At 43.3% G+C, this 20046-nt stretch overlaps 1 pseudogene; it reads right to left on the bottom strand.

Moving 5' to 3' along the window:
* Window positions 1-725: 725 nt before the first annotated feature.
* LOC132820851 (protein FAM204A-like) lies at window positions 726-1664 on the bottom strand (annotated as a pseudogene).
* Window positions 1665-20046: the final 18382 nt, after the last annotated feature.

Genomic DNA, 20046 nt, shown 5'->3' with positions numbered 1-20046 from the left:
GAAAACATCTAGATTCTAGGCAAGTAAAATCTCTCAGTTGTTAACCAATTTATTTTATCAGACATTTGATTTTGTAAAATACTTAAATGAAGCAACCCACACACCCAATCTATTGCTTCTAATTTATAAGCAGATAGGATATTGTCAAAAATAAGATCAGATCGACTAAATAATGATGATGCCGCAGAAGACTGAGATTATGAATTCCGTTCAATTTTGATCGTACTGAAATAATGAACTCTATCAACAGATGGCTAACACTGGAACAGTTAAATAATACAGATATATCCTCCACAGTCTGTCTGCCAGTTACACTGTAGCACAGTGACACTTTGAATCACTTGAATGTGACTTAAACAGCTTAGAGAGGTGAGGCATGAGAAGGTGAAAGTTTGATTAGAGTATATTTGCCTTTCATTTTTCAGACAGGAGTTTGATGACGTGGCCATGCAAGAACAGATAAAGTTCCCCTTACAAAGGCAGAGCTTCCAAATAAAAGCAAATCTTCAATTTACAGCCTTTCTGGTGTAAATACAGCAGTCTCACTGTTTCAGTTTGTAGGATGATAGAAAAGAAATGACCACTTTGTTGTGTGTATTAGTTCCACCAAAAGGTATGCCAGGGCTTGTTCAAAACTATTCACTTGCATCAAAATCTTCATCCAATCTTCTTGACTGCGTTCAAATTTTAGACACTGAAGGCTAAATCATTCACAACCAGTTAATGTGTAGTTAAGAAAACAGCAGGGCACAGTCACTGTTGTGTTCTTGTAAAGTGCTTCCAGATGACTTCCTCAAGATTGGATTTAGAGTGCAAGTACAGGTCAAGTGATTCGGCAGAGAACCTGCTTTAATATTCTTCAATGCCCATTTCATTTTCTTATGGTGTCATGACATCACATGTAGCCCATGTTACTTTTTGTCTCCCATCTCCTCTTTGCTTCAAATCCCCAAGCAAGTTGCTTCTTCATTTGGGCCTGCTGAGAAGCTTCAGTCTCTTGTTTGACTTTTGCAAAATCACGACATTTGATGGCCTTGGCAATTTTCACACCCAACCCACAAACAGCTACACTGTCACTCAGCCTCTCTGCTTCTTCTATATCCCCTGGAGCAATGGCCTCGTCAAGGTTTTTCTCCAGATTTGTCTTTAAAGGAGGTGCACTACAAACAGGAATCTCAAATCTATCATTTGCTCCAATATATTGTTTTAGTTCACTGCAGTGTGACTCTTGGGCATTCAACACATCACTTTTATTCTCTCTTTTCTGCTCTTGTTTGAATTTCTTCATTTTAATGGAAGATTTCTCATAATTTGTTTCTACTTCTGTCAGGTCTTCAGCACCTTCAGCTTTTCGCTTCCGTCTACTCTTCTTTTTAATACCAGAGTTAGTTATGGAACTCCTTCAGTCTTTCAATTCTTGGAATTTTTTCCACAGCTGCAGAGAAACTCCAGGTGGACATTCTTCAGTTACACCTTTCAAATCATCTTCAGCTTTCTTTCTTTTCAAGGAGGTAACCACATTACTTTCACTGCGACTCTGTCCTGCTGATGTACAGTTGGATTTTTGATCCATGGAATCCACCATTACTGGCAATTTTCTGGTACAAAGTGCCTACCCAGCTGAGAGTCACACATCGCCGGATCCCGGGAAACAACTTCCTCCAAGATGGCGCACGGCAGCCGTTAGCATGAGGCCGGAAACACTCCTGTTTTTTTTTCACGGATCCAACTCTCAATAGGAAAACACCCGAGTGGTCCAGTGACAAGCAGTGCCCTTCACATCAAATAGCTCCTATTTATTTTTTTATTTTTTTTTTAAGTGACAAGCAGTGCCCTTCACATCAAAACACTCCTGTTTATTTATTTTTTTTCGTTATTTTATATTTTTTTTCCCCAGCACCCATGGTGTGTGTGCAGGTGTGAGACACAGTGAGAGACACAAGATGTATGAATCTTTATACAATTTCCACCACCAGGAAGACAGGAAAACACCCGAGTGGCCTGTGACAAGCAGTGCCCCTCACAAAGGACAATGCTGTGTGATCAAGCAGTGAAGGGGAGGGCAGGGACTAAATCAAAATAGAGTTACAGGGGAAATGACGCACTCCACTCCCTGTGGCACCCACCTCTCCATGAACAAATCCAGGGTGTTGGTGGACACCGCGTGCTCCTTCTCCAAGGACACCCGGGCCCTAACGTAACCGCGGAAGAGGGGCAGGCAGTCGGCCCTAACGACCCCCTCCACGGCCCGCTGCCTAGACCTGTTTATGGCCAATTTGGCCAGGCCCAGGAGCAGACCCACGAGGAGGTCTTCAGACCTGCCCTCCCTCCTTCATACCGGGTGCCCGAAGATCAGGAGCGTGGGACTGAAGTGCAACCAAAAACAGAGGAGAAGGTTTTTCAGAAAATCAAAGAGGGAGTGCAAACGCCCACACCCAATATATACATGGTCCATGGACTCCACAACACCACAGAACAAGCAGTTGGGCTGGGAAACACTCCTGTTTATCTTTTTTTCTACAGATCCCTAGACTTTCTGCAGTATTGCCATAGTCTTACCAGAACAAAGGGGTTGCTTTCTTATTAGAGAGAAGGAATTGGTGGTGATTTAACCTGAAGGCCACCAGAACTCAAGCAAGGGAAGAGGTTAAGAAGGACAGTCCTCCATGGTAACCTCAAACTGGTGATGGGAATGGAACCCATACTGTTGGAATTAGACTGCTATGCAAACCATCTCAGCTAAATCAACTCCCAGGTCACTCCTGTTTATACTTTTCTTTAACCCCCACACTACCGCCTAACTGCGGTAGTGCTTATTATTTTTATCCCCACCACCCATGGTGTGTGTGTGCAGGTGTGAGACACAGTGAGAGACACAAAGTGCACAAATCTTTATTTAATTTCCACCACCAGGAAGAAAGGAAACACCCGAGTGGCCTGTGACAAGCAGTGCCTCTATTCCCTGTTAATTTTTTTTTGTGTGCAGCTGTGAGACACAGTGAGAGACAAGGTGTACAAATCTTTATTCAATTTCCACCACCAGGAAAAGTAGGAAAAACACCCGAGTGGCCTGTGACAAGCAGTGCCCTTTACATCAAAGGGCAATGCTGTGTGATCAAAACAGTGAAGGGGAGGGCAAGGACTAAATCAAAATAGCGTTGGAGGGGGAAATGATGCACTCCACTCCCTGTGGCGCCTACCTCTCCCTGAACAACTCCAGGGTGTTGGTGGACACCGCGTGCTCCTTCTCCAAGGACACCCGGGCCCTAACGTAACCGCGGAAGAGGGGCAGGCAGTCGGCCCTAACGACCCCCTCCACGGCCCGCTGCCTGGACCTGTTTATGGCCAGTTTGGTCAGGCCCAGGAGCAGACCCACGAGGAGGTCTTCAGACCTGCCCTCCCTCCTCCGCACCGGGTGCCCGAAGATCAGGAGCGTGGGACTGAAGTGTAACCAAAAACAGAGGAGAAGGTTTTTCAGAAAATCAAAAAGGGAGTGCAAACGCCCACACCCAACATACACATGGTCCACGGACTCCACAGCACCACGGAACAAGCAGTTGGGCTGGGAAACACTCCTGTTTATTTTCTTTTTTTTCTTTTTTCTTTTTTTTTCTTTTTACACAGTGAGAGACACGAGGTGCATGAATCTTTATTCAATTTCCACCACCAGGCGGATAGGAAAACACCCGAGTGGCCAGTGACAAGCAGTGCCCTTTACATCAAAGGGCAATGCTGTGTGATCAAAACAGTGAAGGGGAGAGAATCCCCTGTTCATTTTTTTTTCCCTGTGTATTTTTTTTTAAACCCCCACCCTACCGCCTAACTGCGGTAGTGCTTATTATTTTTATCCCCAGCACCCATGGTGTGTGTGTGCGCAGGTGTGAGACACAGTGAGAGACAAGATGTACAAATCTTTATTCAATTTCCACCACCAGGAAAAGTAGGAAAACACCCGAGTGGCCTGTGACAAGCAGTGCCCTTCACATCAAAGGACAATGCTGTGTGATCAAAACAGTGAAGGGGAGGGCAAGGACTAAATCAAAATAGCGTTGGAGGGGGAAATGATGCACTCCACTCCCTGCGGCGCCCACCTCTCCCTGAACAACTCCAGGGTGTTGGTGGACACCGCGTGCTCCTTCTCCAAGGACACCCGGGCCCTAACGTAACCGCGGAAGAGGGGCAGGCAGTCGGCCCTAACGACCCCCTCCACGGCCCGCTGCCTGGACCTGTTTATGGCCAGTTTGGCCAGGCCCAGGAGCAGACCCACGAGGAGGTCTTCAGACCTGTCCTCCCTCCTCCGCACCGGGTGCCCGAAGATCAGGAGCGTGGGACTGAAGTGCAACCAAAAACAGAGGAGAAGGTTTTTCAGAAAATCAAAAAGGGAGTGCAAACACCCACACCCAACATACACATGATCCACGGACTCCACAGCACCACAGAACAAGCAGTTGGGCTGGGAAACACTCCTGTTTATTTTTTTTATTTTATTTTTTTTTTCTTCTTTTTTTAACCCCCACACTACCGCCTAACTGCGGTAGTGCTTATTATTTTTAACCCCAGCACCCATGGTGTGTGCGCGCAGGTGTGAGACACAGTGAGAGACAAGGTGTACAAATCTTTATTCAATTTCCACCACCAGGAAAAGTAGGAAAACACCCGAGTGGCCTGTGACAAGCAGTGCCCTTCACATCAAAGGGCAATGCTGTGTGATCAAAACAGTGAAGGGGAGGGCAGGGACTAAATCAAAATAGAGTTGGAGGGGGAAATGATGCACTCCACTCCCTGCGGCGCCTACCTCTCCCTGAACAACTCCAGGGTGTTGGTGGACACCGCGTGCTCCTTCTCCAAGGACACCCGGGCCCTAACGTAACCGCGGAAGAGGGGCAGGCAGTCGGCCCTAACGACCCCCTCCACGGCCCGCTGCCTGGACCTGTTTATGGCCAGTTTGGCCAGGCCCAGGAGCAGACCCACGAGGAGGTCTTCAGACCTGTCCTCCCTCCTCCGCACCGGGTGCCCGAAGATCAGGAGCGTGGGACTGAAGTGCAACCAAAAACAGAGGAGAAGGTTTTTCAGAAAATCAAAAAGGGAGTGCAAACACCCACACCCAACATACACATGGTCCACGGACTCCACAGCACCACAGAACAAGCAGTTGGGCTGGGAAACACTCCTGTTTATATCTGTCAGCCAGAGGTCCCTGATTGGACCATGTCAATAGAGGGAACTCATATTCTATGAGATGCACCAGACTATCTCCTTCCAATCATTACATCTCTTCCCCTCTGAGTCCAGTGACCAAGGGCTGTTCTTTTTCATGTAGCTTCTCCTGGGGTGTTTTTGCACCAGACCTGGTTCCTCCAAATCTGCCCGGATACTGGCAATGTGCACCAGACTGTGGCTGGCTTTTGGGCCCAGATTATCCCAGAAGAAATTCGTCTTCTTCTTCAGGCAATAATGGCAACAAGGCTGCAACATCTGCCTTTTCATTTCATCCTCCGAGATTTCTTTGATGCTAGGTGGATGTGGAGAACCTAAGGGTTCTGACAACCTTTCTGGCTGTCCTTAGGGGCCAGGTATGTTTTACTCCTGACCCATTTACAAGGTTGCAGCTTTCAGTTGGTACACATGTTTGTTCAAGACCGCCTCACCTACCTGAATGTTGTGTGTCACGGGACCTGACCTCATGCAGACTATTAGCCACACAGTGCCATTTCCATGGTTTAAACACCAAACATTGTCCCCCGAAGTACACTGCCTCCCTCGCTTAAAGGAGTCTTGTGTCTAGCATTGGCATTCCTGATGACATTTCACCCTCCTTCCAGGTGCAGGAAGATCAGATTTAACCTGGTGTGGAGTCTTCTCCCCATAAGCAACTCTGCTGGAGCTATCCCTGTAATTGGATGAAGGGTGGACCGATAATCAAATAGGAACCGGGACAGTTCTATATTGAGTGACATTGTAGGCTGTTTTTCTTAAACCTGCCTTTAAAGTTTGGACAGCTCTTTCCACCAGACCGTTGGATGATGATAAGTATGGAACTGTCCTTACATGTCAAATGCCTTTCATTTTAGGAAATACTCAAACTCCCTGCTGGTTGTCTGTGACCAACACCTCCTCCCGGAGTCCGTGTATTGTGAAAATGATTGTAATATTCCAATTGGTGTCTCCGTGTTTGACAAATGAACTGTATGCACATCCAACATCTTATTGGGCATCCACAATGACGAAGAACATAGAACTCATGAAAGGACCGACTTAGTTGACATGAAACCGAAGCCAGGGTTTACACAACCAATCCCAGTGAGGGAGCAGCTGGCAGTAATTTTTGTCCTTGTTGGCACTCTGGGCACTGCCCCACTAACGTGACTATGTCTGCATCTAATCCTGGCCACCAAACATAACCTCTTATCTCTTTCATTTTGAAAATATCTGGATGACACCAGTGGAGTTCAACCAGCATCTGGCCACGATATTTACTCAGGGCAATCACTCCTGCTTCTCATAATAATATACCATCCGAGACAGTGAATTGGTCTCACCAGGTCCAGGAAGGTTTGAATTCTGGTTGTGATGGCCATTTTGATCCCCCCCATCACCACCTGCTGGTTTAGTTTTGTCAGGACAAGATCTTTCTGGGTCCACAGTCAGATATTGTCAGAGGTGACCAGAAGGGTGTCTAGGAAGTTTAAAACCAGAAGGGACTCTTCTAGTGGCAGTATCACCGGTAGGGTATCTGCCAGGGAGAGATGGCTCAAGGCAACCAACTTGGCCACCTGACGGTTTTCTAATTTGTGATAGTACGCACTGAGAATAAGAGCCCACCGCTGAGTTTGACCTGAAGGTATGGGCAGCACGACCTTGCCTTTTGTAAGCAGACCTAGCAGGGATTGGTGATCCATTACTATGACAAATTTATTCTGTACCGGCACTGGCGGAGCTTTCTCATACTGGAGATCACGATCAATTCTTCTTTCTCAATCTGGATGTATCTGCATTTGGCATCAGCCAAAGCCCAGGAAGCAGACACTATTGGGTGTTCATGCCTACTGGGCCACCAGTGAGCCAACACCACCTCAGTACTTTACAGGGAGGCATTGCATGTCAGCACCATATCTCGCTTGGGACTGAAGTGGGCCAACACATTAGATGATGATAGCTGCTTCTTCACTTCCCTAAAGGCTACATCTTCTCTATGAGACCATTTCCAAGGTTGACCCTTTCTCAATAGCAAATGTAAGGGTGCCAGGTTGGAGGCCAGATTATGTATGAATTTTCCAAAATTATTCATTAACTCAAGGAAAGGCCTAAGTTCTGGTACAGATGTGGGAACCGGGGCACTTTTGAACCCCTCACTTTCTTTCCCAATGGGTGTAACCTGGTCTTATTGATTCTGTAGACCAAGTAAGTCAGTCGGGGCTCCTGGAATACATATTTCTCCCTCCTAAGGTGTCCTCCCGCCCTGGGGAAACATTTAAGCACTATGTTCAAATTCTCGAAATGCTCCATTAGTCTTAATGTTTATTAGCATTTCAGCCAGATAAATGGCGACGTGGGGGATTCTTTGTAAAATGTTGTCCGTCATCTGCTGGGAAAAGGCAGGCTTGTCTATTGGTACAAACCGTTATAGGGATTAATTATAGTATACTTCTGGGAATCCTCATCTAACCATAAGTGCAGGCGTGCAAGGCTCATGTCCAGCTTCAAGAAGGACAAGTCCCTCTGTCAGTTTTGCATACAAGTCCCCTAAATGAGAGATTGAGGATTTATCCAGCTGCGAACAGTTATTCACCATTGGTTTGAAATCCCCACAAAGGCGAACCGATCCATTGGGCTTCACATGTGGTACCACCAGTGCCCCTCGTTCCACATGTTGGACTGCTGGAGCTTTCCAGCCTCCTGATTTCTACCTCTACTTCTGCCCGTAAGGCTAAAGGCACAGGGCAGACCTTGCAGAATCATGGAATTGCTTTTTGGTCAACAGGGAAGGTGGCCTGGGCCCCTTTGATAGTCCCCAGACCTTCCTGAAAAACATCTGGGTATTTAATTAGGGTTTCACTCAGGCAACCATTTTCTGGTTGAAAAAGGTTGAGCCAATCAAGTTGAATGCTTCTCAAACAATTTTGTCCCATCAAGTTTGGGCCCGAGCCTTTTACTACAATCAGCCGTAACTGAACCAGCTGCTTCTCATAAAAGGCCGGAACTGAAGATGTACTCTTTCACTGTAAAGGCTCCATGGTGTAGGTTCTTGGTCTGGTCAAAGTCTGATGCGAATTAAAAGTTTGGAGTCCAGAATAAATTTTGTTAAAGACTGATTCTGCAATCACTGATACAGTTGTGCTGATGTCAACCTCCATTAGAACTGGGTGACCATGCAACCAGATGTTTATTTTGATTGGTTCTGATCTGGATGTTGCTCAGCACTTTAACTGTTCCAACAGCTGTAGGGTGACTTTCCAGGGTGTGCACACTCCTGGATACTGGCCTATGAGTTCTCTTACTCAATTCAGGCCCAGTGGGATTCTTTTGCTCTCTGCAGTCCACATGCCAGCAGCAACTACAATGATCTCTCAGCCCAGATCCTCAAGAAAATTTTAACCACTTGGCCAAGGCTTGGCTTTATTTTGGGGTTTTGCTGTGGACTGACCCTCTGTTCAGGATATGTCCTGAGTGAGGCTCTGCAAATGCCTTCACTTAAGTGGTGTTCCCCGAGCTCAATCGGCCAGGTGAGGGTGTCTACTTCCATTGACATAGCCTGTAACCCTGTAACCGTAAGCTCCACTTGCCACATATTCTAATGACAAAGCCAGTGGTAGTGCCTGCTTGAAGTCAAGTTGGGCTTAAGCTGGTAGATTTTGCATGGTCACATCATTAATCCTACATATCAAATGGTCTTTCAGCATCTCATGTAGGGATAAACCAAAATCACATTCCTCAACCAGTCATCTTAAACATGTCAAAAATCCTAATACGGATTCCTCTAGTTGTCAAACTGTCAAGTAAAACTGATTGCATCTCAAGATTAAAGGAGACTTTGGGCCATAATATTCCTAAGCTAAATCTGTCAACTCTTCAAAGGTTTTAGAATCTTGTGCCTCTGGGAAATAGGCTGTTAATGACTGAAAAAGCTGCGTGTCCACAAGCAGTCAGGCGAATTATTTTCCATATGCCCCAATACTATTTGCCTGGAAAGCATAATGCATTCTTTCCACATACTTGGCCCAGTTTTCGATGGCAGGATCGAACAAATCAAACTTCCCAAACAGTGGCGTGATGCCAGAAATACTTACCCAGTTAGAAAGACGACTCTGAGACTGAAACTCCTCAGGGGTATGGTTTTCTCTCATTGCCACTGAAATAACTCCATGAAGGCCAGTCGTACACGGGCCTAGTGCAGAACACTGACAAACTTGCACAAAGCCGGTTCCTAGAGTGAATCCAAAGCTAAATGTCCCAGAGAAAGCAATGTTAACTGCCTCTTTGAACTGTTTTGGTTCTTTGAATATCAGCAAATGCTCAATGCTGTGAGGAAATGAGGTTCACAATTTTGACCCAGTGACAGTGAATGAATGTTTCTATAGTTCCAAGTCAGCATAGTGTGTGTCTTGGAAGGGAGCTTTCTGTGAATGCTTTGCTCGATGCATCCAACCATTCAACTATTTTGTCCAAATGGTAATACCTCGTCTGTGAATGTTGATGTTGAAAGCAGTGTAAGATTTGACAGTTAAATCTGATTTTGCCTTCACACAGTGATATACTTTCCAGAATGACTCATTGAATAACGATGTTAATTTTGTGTCTCCTTAGTCCAAGGCAAGACTGTTAATTGTTAATCCCTCATTGCTGCCCCTGCTGAGTGGGAGCTAATTCATTGTAGAATGAGAATCAAAGCCTCAAACCTCTTGGTCTATCTGGCTCAATACCAGAGAAAGAGAGACATTGAAACTTTAGAGATCTTTATCCGAGTTTATTTGAGTCAACTTTGGAATTGTCAAAAAAAGAACAGGTTGTAAATGTTAGATTTTTGGTTGCATCTTCAAATTGAAGTTATCACCTTGTTAGTGATTTTTGAGAAGATCTGTAGTTCAGATAGATGATAAGTATGTAAGTTAGCTCACTGAGATCGAAGGCTTATTTTCAGACTTGTGTCAAAAGTTTAATAGAGTAATAACATGCTCTCATATAAAGGTTGCAAGTTTCTGAATGAGCTTGAACATAAAACCTTGATACAACAGATGAAACCACAACTGGCAACCATTTCCTTCAGTTGTTGTTTGAGTAACCAAGTTGTGTCACCTGGTAATTAAAGGAAGAATTGTCTTCATTTGGCATTTTCCCTGAATTCAGGAGGGAAAGTACCATTGATTGGTGATGAGAAATAGCTGGCACAATGGCCAGGCCTGTTGTATCACCATTCACTTTTCAATGATTGGATCGTGCTGACTTTATTTTGAGCTGCATTCCACCATTAAAGGTGTGTAAGGATCATTTTTTTTTTGGAATGTAAACTGGAAAAATGAACATTTTGGCAATATCTGGAATCCAGAGAGTTCACCATATAATCTTTTGGAATTCAGAGGTCAAATTTAGATAATCTACTATTTTGAAGAAGGACAATGCATTTATTTCTGTAAATATAATCTCACAACCAACATTATAGAAACCACAAACCGAATCCTATACAGGGATATGCCAAGAATCGAACAAGAGGTCCATCAATGCAAACCTCAACGTCGGGACCAACTCACTCCATCTATTATTCTTTTCACAAGTGTCAAGGTAGGTTTTCCTCTGTGACCAAGCTGCTCCTTTAACAAGGTTATGATGTGCTTCATGTTTTTTTCAGAGAGGTCGTAAAGGACACAGACTCCGAAAAGTCTAAGTTGAAGGGTTTTAGAGCCATTGATTATAGCTAACAGATTATGCCTCAGGTAAAAGGGCTTTAAGTTTAAAAAAACCACTTGTACAATTTAAGGGGAATGGCCAGTTCTCCCAGTTCAGCTTTTCTCTAGTTTGATTTGGTTTTTATCTGTCTGACTGTTTACTGAAAGTGGTCAGGCAGTTGTGAAGCTGCTGGACCAAAGAAGCAGATCCGTGCTGGCCCTCCCTCTCTCTGACATCTCTCCTGTAAGACCCTGTGTTTGATTTTACCTTTTGCGCCAAGGGGTGTTTATGGAGATTGTTGCAGGTATTTGGAATGTCATCCTTAAGTTGGGTTGATCTCTTTTGTTTGTGTCTCATTCAGTAATCTTGTAAATAAATTCTGTTTTGTTTCAAACTAAATGGTTGGGCCAACTGCATCCCTCCTGGAATATCCATGGTAACACCTGCTTAAAACAGCTAGCAAAGGCAGGCTCTGGGCTACTTCCTTGAAAGGTTCTGAGGCGGTCTAGCCTGGTTCATAACACCACTAGGCAGAGGTATGTTGCCAATTCAGGCGATTATTACTTGTTAAAAGCGTTGTTAATGGCTTTGACTCACCTCATTAATATTCAACTTTCTATCTTAATAGACTTGCCCAAACAAGCCAGTCATTGAGAAATTTTGAAGTGGGAATTAAAGTGGTAAATGGACAGCAGGCACCAACATTCCAGGGCACATTTCCTGGGGCGCAGCCACATTCACCACATCCATGACATTGGCATCCAAGACTTGCCCCATTCTAAGAGTCTTTGTGGTCCATCTCCGATCCACGTACTGCACTACAATACTGCCCCTCAAGCTGCAATGACAACTATCATTGTAATTCTGCAGCAAGGACATTGTGTGCTGAGCTCCACGCACCCAGCTTATGGACTGGAGAGTGTTGCAACTCTGGGTTCTTCACTTGCTGTCATACTGCACACTCACTCTTAGCTGACCCTGCCATGCATTATCATGCCTTGCCTTTTTGCACTTTGCCCCCTTAGCCAAAGTCACAAGGCTCATACTGCAGCTGTCTTGCCTTCCTGTTTAACAAGACACAAAGGAAGGAAGCTTGCCATGATTGTTGGCAGGTCAGAAGGGGGCGAACATTCAGTTGGGAGCCCAGCACACTAAGTCAAGGGCAGCCTCTAATATCAGTCTAACAGTTTGGGCTCAGTCAGCCACTCAGAGAGGTCAGAGTCAGAATCCTCTTAACGAATTCTGAGAAGAATCTTCTCTCCATAAGTGGTGACTGTCAGACAGCCCATCATCTATCTTGAATCTTTCTGCCTTCTTGGCAGCTGTTTTCCTCCTGGAATGAGAGAGAGAGGGAACTGGATGGCACAACAGTCAGTCCTAGTGCAGGCGGAGAGGTGTCCCAAGTGAGTGAGTAGTCAGTGCAGAGGGCATGCAGAGTGTCTAAGGATGGGTGGCAACTGCGGGAGGATATTGCAGGCAATGGCGACAGTGTTAGAGCATGAGCCTTAATGGGAGGGGTGTGTAGAAGCAATGATAGGGCATATGAGGTATAGGAGGGAAGTTGGGTGCCACTTACATTAATAAGGTGGAGAAAGTTAATGATGTACTTTATACAGTGCTGACCATTCCACAAGACAATTGAATCTACTTTAACCCTGATGACAACCTTGGAGCAGACTGGTGTGTTCCAGTGGTCAGGGCCTCTAATGCTGGTCTTGGTGGAAGAAGTCCTGACTACTGTTCAACCTGTCCAATAGAATTTCTAGGAGCCTGTCTGCAAAGTGGGGCACTGATTCCCCCCCCCCCATCTGCCACATTCAGAGCAAATGTCAGGAAGCGTGCAGGGCAGCTCTGGACTGGTAGTGATTGTAAAAGTGCAGAATGAGCTTTGAAACTTGTTGTCTGGGACATCCACAAAGTGGTGAGTTGTTCCGAGAACAGTGGTTGGTAAGATTGGTCTCGAATTGACTCCTTCAGGGTGGAATAAGTTGATAATGAGGCAGGTTTGGCAAGTGAAAACTCAGTAGGCCTCAGAGAAAAAAACCTTCAGAATTAGGCTTTTCAGTCTATCGGGCCTGCTCCATTCTTCAGTCATTGCTGATATGTTTCTCTCCTACATCCTCCTGCCTTTTCCCCTTAACGTTTGATCCCCTTATCAGTCAAGAACTTATCTATCTCTACCTGAAAAACATGGAATGATTTGGATTCTGTAGCCTTCTGTGGAAACGTGTTCCACAAATTAACTACTCTCTGACTGAAGAAATTCCTCCTCATCTCAGCCTTAAAGGCTGATACCTTCATTCTGATGCTGTGCCCTCAGGTTCTAGGCTCTCCGACCTGTGGAAACATCTCCTCCACATCCACACTGTCTAGAGCTCTCAGTATTCTGTTTGTTTCAGTGAGATTCTCCCCTCATCCCTTCTAAACTTCATCAAGTACAGATCTCGAGTTCTCAACCGTTCCTCATTTGACAAGTCTTTCATGCATGGGGTCATTGTTATAAACCTCGTCTGGACACCTTCCAATGCCAGCACATCCTTCCTTAGATACTGAGTGTAAAACTGCTTACAACATTCCAAATGTGGTCTGACCAGAGCCCTACACAAGCTCAGCAATACGTCTGCTTTGTATTTTAACCCTCTTGAAATGAATGCTAACATTGCATTTTCCTTCCTAACGGCCAACTGAACCTTCATATTAACTTTAAGTCCTGACCTTAGACTCGTAAATCCCTTGGTGTTTTGGATATCTGGAGCTTTTCCCTGTTTAGAAAATAATCTCTGCCTCTATTCCTCCTTCCTATGTGTATAATGACACACTTTCCCACAAAGTGTTCCATCTGCCACTTCTTTGCCCACATTCCCAGTCTGTCCAAGTCTTCCTGCAACCTCCCCATTTCCTCAACACCAACTGACTCTCCACCTAGCTTTGTGTCATCTGCAAATGTAGTACAATGTACTCAGTTCCTTCATCCAGATTGCTAATGTATAATGTGAATATTTGTGGTCCTAACACGAACCGCAGAAATCCAATAGTCACTGGCCACCATCCTGAAAAAAACTCCTTTATCCTCACTCTCTGCCTTCTGCCAGTCAGCCAATCCTCTCTCTATGCCAGTAGCTTTCCCCCAACTTCATGGACTCATATTTATTTAGTACCCTCCTGTGTGGCACCTTGTCAAAGGCCTTCTGGAAATTCAAATAGATTACGTCCACTGGCTCTCCTTTGTCTAACTTGCTCATTACCTCCTCAAAGAATTCTAACAGATTTGACAGACTTGACCTGCTTTTGATAAAGCTATGCTGACTCAGCCCTACTTTACCAGTTTAATTTAGGAAACATCCAATTCAAGTGTGTTTGGTGAAAACTCTGGCAATTAAAAGCCTGAGAAATTCAAGTTCTCAATTGTGTGAGCATTCAATAAGAAGACTTCGTAGCTATCAGGACATGATCTACATGAAACAGTCACATCAACGTACACATTTGATAGATAAGGAAATATCTCTAGTTCTTGAGTAACAGCCAGTTGATGGCATTGAGATATAGATAGAGTTTTGTTTAGCACTTTATTTTGAAATTTTCCAAACTGCATTATATGTAGATAACTTGATTTATTTTGTTTTACTTTTAATTCTCTTTTGTAATGGATTCCATTTTTTTTGTTAAAGGTGAATCCACAAGCTTGTGTTTTTATGTTCCAGTGACAGATAGTTGCATTAAATCACTTAAAAAAAAATCTATCAAGTCAGATTTGATTCTGGGGTCTATCTTGTCCAGTAGTGATGATAACAGTGTGTGGATTAAAATGGGATTACCTGTATAGGAACAGAGTGCTAATGACAGCAGCATTAATGGTGATGAGCAGAAGTTTGTTTGATCGTTACACATATGATTCAAGGGTAAAATTAAAGCGTGAATGGTGTAATCAAATTAATGGGAGGTTTAATCATGAACTTATGAATGTAATTCTCAATGGTTATCACCCACATGCATGAGATCAGCACACTAACCAGAGGAGGTAACATTGTAGTGCTTTTGCTTTTACACATAACCTGTATCTCCTCAAACAAAGTACTTTCTTTTTCATTTATTTACATATTACCTTTCAGTTATGATCAGGGATGATGACTGGTTCCAGTTTTTAGTGTATTGATCTACTGAAGCCAAATGCTTTTATCCATTAATGCAAATTTCCAAAGGAAGTGTGCGTGTTTGCTGCATCAGAAAAAAAACTACAAATTTATTTAACAAGTGTATTCTTCAAATAGTCAACTGTTCAACAAGAATACTTGCACAGATACAGAGCAAGTATTTTTAAAAGGAATACGTGCCACTTTGTGAAACATTTGCATGACATTCATTTCAGAGCATGGTTAGATCTATTCTGAATACCATTCTGCCACCTGCTCTTGTTCCAATAAAACTGACTTCCCTTTTATTTTCTTGGAAGAAATAGATATAGCCAGGAACCTACTATAATTTAGAATGTGGTCAGGCAAGCGTCATATATGACTGATCATTAGCCTAACAGAAAAAAAAAGATGCTAATCACAAAAGGTTCGTTAGCCTGAGATATACTTTTCATAGACATTTCATTGTACTCTTTTTCCTTTCCAGTTAATTATTCTCCAATTCAGAGGCAATATTGATTTCCAATTGACCATGCAGTAAAGTTGAGCAGCAACATTCTGCCCTAGAGGTTGTTTCATGCCAGGGGAGCTGTGGAGAGCAATATTTGTGCTGGAAGATATATCCAATGTTGGCCTTCAGGTTAGTGTTTTATAAATATTCCCCTTACACGTCCCTGGATATGGAGGTGCTGGTGTTGGACTGGAGTGGACAAAGTTAAAAATCACACAACACCAGGTTATAGTCCAATAGCTCTGAAAGCTAGGCCATCCCTGGAAGCAGAGAATTTTTGATTGGTTTGTGGTGTCATTGGCAGGGTCAGTAGGTGGGTGATGGGAAAATGCAAGGATACAATCAGGAAGGAGAAGGTTAACCGGAAAGTAAAGTGGTGAGTTCATGGAATGCCCTGCCAGTAGCAGTGGTGGACTCTCCCTCTTTATGGGAATTTAAACAGGCATTGGATAGGCATATGGAGGATAGTGGGCTAGTGTAGGTTAGGTGGGCTTGGATCGGCGCAACATCGAGGGCCAAAGGGCCTGTACTGCGCTGTATTTTTCTATGTTTCTATGTTTCTATGTATATAAGGGCTTCAAAAGCTATATAGAAACTGGGACTCTATCTTCGGCTCGTCACAGCTCCAAATTTATGTTGTATGGAAAGCATCTCTTTGATGGTAGCCGTAGCAGGCCCTTTATGGATTAGTGATCCTATTTTTTATGTCAGTAGGGGGCAGTGTAGGTGATACACCTCTGGTTCAGAATGCCTATGCCTGGTGCCTGCCATCATGGAGGTATTTGTGTCTGCTTATGGAAGATGATTGTCAATACAATATCCCCTATTGGGTAAAACCCCTTCATATGAGCAAATATTTATTATACCTATGAAGAAGAACTGAATCATTAAATTGCTAAATCTCTATCATTTTCAGTGAACCAGAGGTTATAAGTAATGTTACCAAAGTAACTAATGTGTTACACAGGGCAAAACTGGATAAAGGGTATCCACAAAAATCTATAAATATTACAAAAATCAAATTCTAGTTTCATAAGGGAATTGTGAACATTTTTTCTGCCATAAAAATATGGCACATCCAATATACAATTCTATCTTATATTTTGAACAGCGCCAATAGTTTTGTTGTTGGCAAGTGGACTCTAATTGGTAGAGGCTTTGCATTGGAGAATTGACCATCAATGTTTATGAACAGTTAACAGTCAAGCTTTTAAAAACAATTAGTCAAAGAGATCCACTCAAAAGCTATCAATCAGTATTAATGGGTGCATTCTCAATGGCAATGTCTCTACCACTCAGAATCCACTTGCCAACCAATCAAGTTTCTCCCTTCATGCAGTATGAATGTTGATTTTTTTCCCCGACATTGTATTCTTGCAAGATATCCTGATAAATGCAAGATGATAATCCTTGACGATGTGTCCTTTTTCAACAATTTTCAATTCTGTGCCACAAAATGATTATTTAACTGAAAGTTATTAATGCAGTAATGGCGATTGACACACCTATGAATGAATAGCAATACATTTAAGTGAACATAACCATATACAGAGGATGTTAACAGAGGACATCTTTGTTACTTAGATGCAGACAGAACCAGGTTCCAGTTTCACATGATTTAATATCACTATGACCAAGCTCCTTTTGTACATGCTTAGCAGCTATTCTTTGAGTAAATATATAATTCCCTTTATATTACAAATAAAAGAAATATTGACATAGCTGGAGTGAAATTGGTTTCTGATGGTGCCACAAAATGGCGAATAGTGACCCAGCAGTCATATTTACCTTCTGTCAAACTTTCTACTCCAATGGTTTCAAATGAACTTCTGAAGAAAATTAAATTCACCTCCATTACGTTTGAGGTGATAGGGTTTGGAAGAATTAGATAGCCTTCACATGAACAGAGGAAGCAGACATTTTGTTTCATTACTCAGAGAATGATCTATCTGTAGAACAGAATTTGAAGTTGCCAGTGAATGAGCTCCTATAAGAGTAGGAGATGAAATAAATGGAAGGCACACTTTCAAACATCGACGAGTTTGGGGTCTTCTGGGATTTTTCTGATTACCTCTAAGTATGACAAAAATAGTTTTTCATGGAGGACAGCTGATCTGGTGGCAGGATTGTTGTTGGAAAGCTGATATACAGAAGTTATCTTGTAGAACTCTATGGATTTCACACCATGGCATTGACAGCTGTGAAAGGGCTTCAGGTTCCTGAGGAATCTCCTTGTGATAATACCATTGTGCTGCACATCACTGCATGTAAATAGCACAGTATGGGTGGAGTTTGGAAATGAACATACTAAGAGGATAACTTGGTTCCCAGTGATGTAGTTGTAAGATCAGAACCTGGAATATCTATTATTACTAATTATAGCAGTACTTAGTATTGATGGATAATAAAAACTGTTATTTTAAGGCCAAAGCTAGAAGCCAGATCTTTACCTTCTCCTCATCTAGTCTCGAACTCAAATTCACAGTCAGGCATCACACCACATGTTAAAAGACTGACCTGTCTTAAAAATCATTGGACTTTAGTTTTGTCTCATCTCCCCAGTCTGCCAGTATCGGTTTAGGGTTTGAGCACCTTCTTACATGTCTTTTCCCCACTCCACACACCGGGCCTTGCAATCAAATGCCTTCATCACAGCGGACCTCTTTTCCCTTTCTAACAGTCCCCTTTAGCAGCTTTTCTTTTGCCCTGGCTGATCATTATCCATTCCTTTGCCCCACTGCTGTTCGCACTCTCTAGGCTCCATCTCCATCTCCATCTATTGTTTACTCCTCCAACACCTCCCTCCCTCTCCTGATACATCATGTATACTAACCTTTTTCCTAGCTACAATCAGTTCTGAAGGAGGATTTTCTCTCCACAGATGTTGCCAGGCCTGCTGAGTTTCTCCAGCTTTTATTTGTTTCAGATTTCCAGCATCTGCAGTTCTTTGCTTTTTGACCACTATGACACATTTGCTGACCTGACCAAAACCTTTGATCCAGTCACCCAGGACAGCCTTTGGAAGATAGTGTAGAAATGCGGCTGACAAATTCAGTACAATAGTTCAATTATGCAATGATATCATGCATTCACCGGACCTGGGTGTTGGTCCATCTTCTGACTCATTCCCAGGCACCGATTGAGTTCAACATGGCTGTAACACCAACCTTCGCCAACAAGTTTTTCTCCATCTGATCTCCATGTCTTCCAAGGTGGTGATCCTGGCATCAAAATCAATATATCGGATGGGAAGCTGCTTACTTTGAAGGTCTTCAAGGGAATGACTTCACAATTTGATATTTTCTGATAAACGGGCATTAGCTGCCAGTTCAGGGCATGGATTGTTCTCCAATGCTTGAGCCAACTACAGCCTTATAACCAGTATGACAAAAACTGAAATAATATACAAGTCCACTCCAGAAAATCTCTATCTCAACCTCAAGCTTTCATTCCATGACTCAAACCTGTCAGCAGTGATATCTCTGCAGCAAACTCTTGAACTGACCATATTAATGATGAGCTACATCTAAGATGCACCAAAACAAATGCAGGCTTTAACCATTAGTCTGGGACTGAAGAGGAGTAAGCCACTTACTGGACTGGACATCAACCGAGTGAGAGCCTGGTCAACTTTACACGGTAAAGCTTGAATTTGAGACCTATCACTTTCACTTGAGCTGTCTCCGGAAGCTTCTGAAGATCAGATAGCAACTCAAAATAGTGGGATACTCCATCCCAGCTGGTTTGTCAAAGATCCACATCATATTGAAACAGTCACTAGAGAGTTGGTCTGGTTATGGAGTCAGAATGCCTGGGATTTGTTTATCACATGGAATCTTCTCTAGAGAGTATAAGTCGGACTCATGACGGTCAGGAGAAGCGCAGCAAAGACACAGTGAAGGTTTTTGTTTGGAGTTCTGGGATTTATGGGAAAATCTTGCCCAGGATTTCTGCACTTGATATAATCAAATAAAATATGATGGAACCTCTCTCAAAACCAAGGATATGTTCGAGGCAGAGAGAAAATGCAGGGAGTGGAAACCTTGAAGCAGAAACTCATCCAAACTTCAATCATCTGTGATGTCCTGTCCTACATTCAGCAGACTCGTCCACGTACAGATTGGCCTTACCTGCTTATATATACATTGGAACCCCACCAAACAGCCCCAATTAACTAACATGGCCATCTTCACCTTAAAGGGGTGAACACAGTATGGAAGTTAAATGTACAAGAAGAGGACAAGCATGTATAAACACGATAGGTCTTTTGTTGAGCTTGATGTACAAGCATTAGCATAAGCATAAATCCACCTGTCACATTTCCCCTGGAATTTTAATGACTTCTGGCTAGGGAATGTGCAGCATATTTTATCATGTCAGTCAGTGATCAGCTTGTTGTTACCCTGTTGGTAATAGGAAATATAATCCTGTTCTCAGTTGCCAAATGAGCTATAATAAGAGTCCCTTCTATTTGTCAGTTAGCGACAGTGAAATGCCTGTGAATGTGAGAAGAGGCATATTTCC

The sequence above is a fragment of the Hemiscyllium ocellatum genome, chromosome 12 (assembly GCF_020745735.1).
Source record: "Hemiscyllium ocellatum isolate sHemOce1 chromosome 12, sHemOce1.pat.X.cur, whole genome shotgun sequence".
NCBI lineage: Eukaryota > Metazoa > Chordata > Chondrichthyes > Orectolobiformes > Hemiscylliidae > Hemiscyllium > Hemiscyllium ocellatum.
The sequence above is the reverse complement of the archived record's forward strand: the minus strand, read 5'-3'. Positions and strand labels throughout refer to the sequence as shown.